This window comes from Elephantulus edwardii, unplaced genomic scaffold (genome assembly GCF_000299155.1).
Source record: "Elephantulus edwardii isolate Elephantulus edwardi_28Jun2011 unplaced genomic scaffold, EleEdw1.0 scaffold00040, whole genome shotgun sequence".
Lineage (NCBI taxonomy): Eukaryota > Metazoa > Chordata > Mammalia > Macroscelidea > Macroscelididae > Elephantulus > Elephantulus edwardii.
Window position 1 is genome coordinate 2,249,327 of NW_006399790.1, and position 560 is coordinate 2,249,886.

Here is a 560-nt window from a genome sequence, read left to right on the forward strand (position 1 = left end):
GGATAATCTGCTCTGCATACATGTTGAAAAGGTATGGAGACAGGATGCATCCCTGGCGCACACCCTTCCCAATTTTGAACCATGCAGTGTTACCCAGGGTTATATATATAAATAAATATAATGAGAGGGTTATAGAAGAAATAAAAAATTAAATAAAATTCCTCAAAACAAGTGATAATGAAAATGCAACCTGTCAAAACCTCAGTTTACCCCCAAAGCTTATAGAAGAAAGAGATAGAAATGAGATAGAAAACAGAAAAACAAATTAAATCATCAGCAAGACCATTAGCTTGTTCTTCATAAGGGTCAATAAAATTGGCAAACTTAACTAAAGAAAAGAAAGAGAAGCTACATCTAATTCAAATAAAAAAATTATAGAGATGTCATCACAATAGAACCAGATGAAATTAAATTGATAATAATGGAGTATTATGAAAACCTATACTCAAATTTGAAAACTTAAATGAAATGGACAAATTCTTGGAAACTCACACCTGCCCAGATTGACAGAGACAAAATGTAGAACACTTGAACAGACCCATTACAAAAGAAGAAATTGA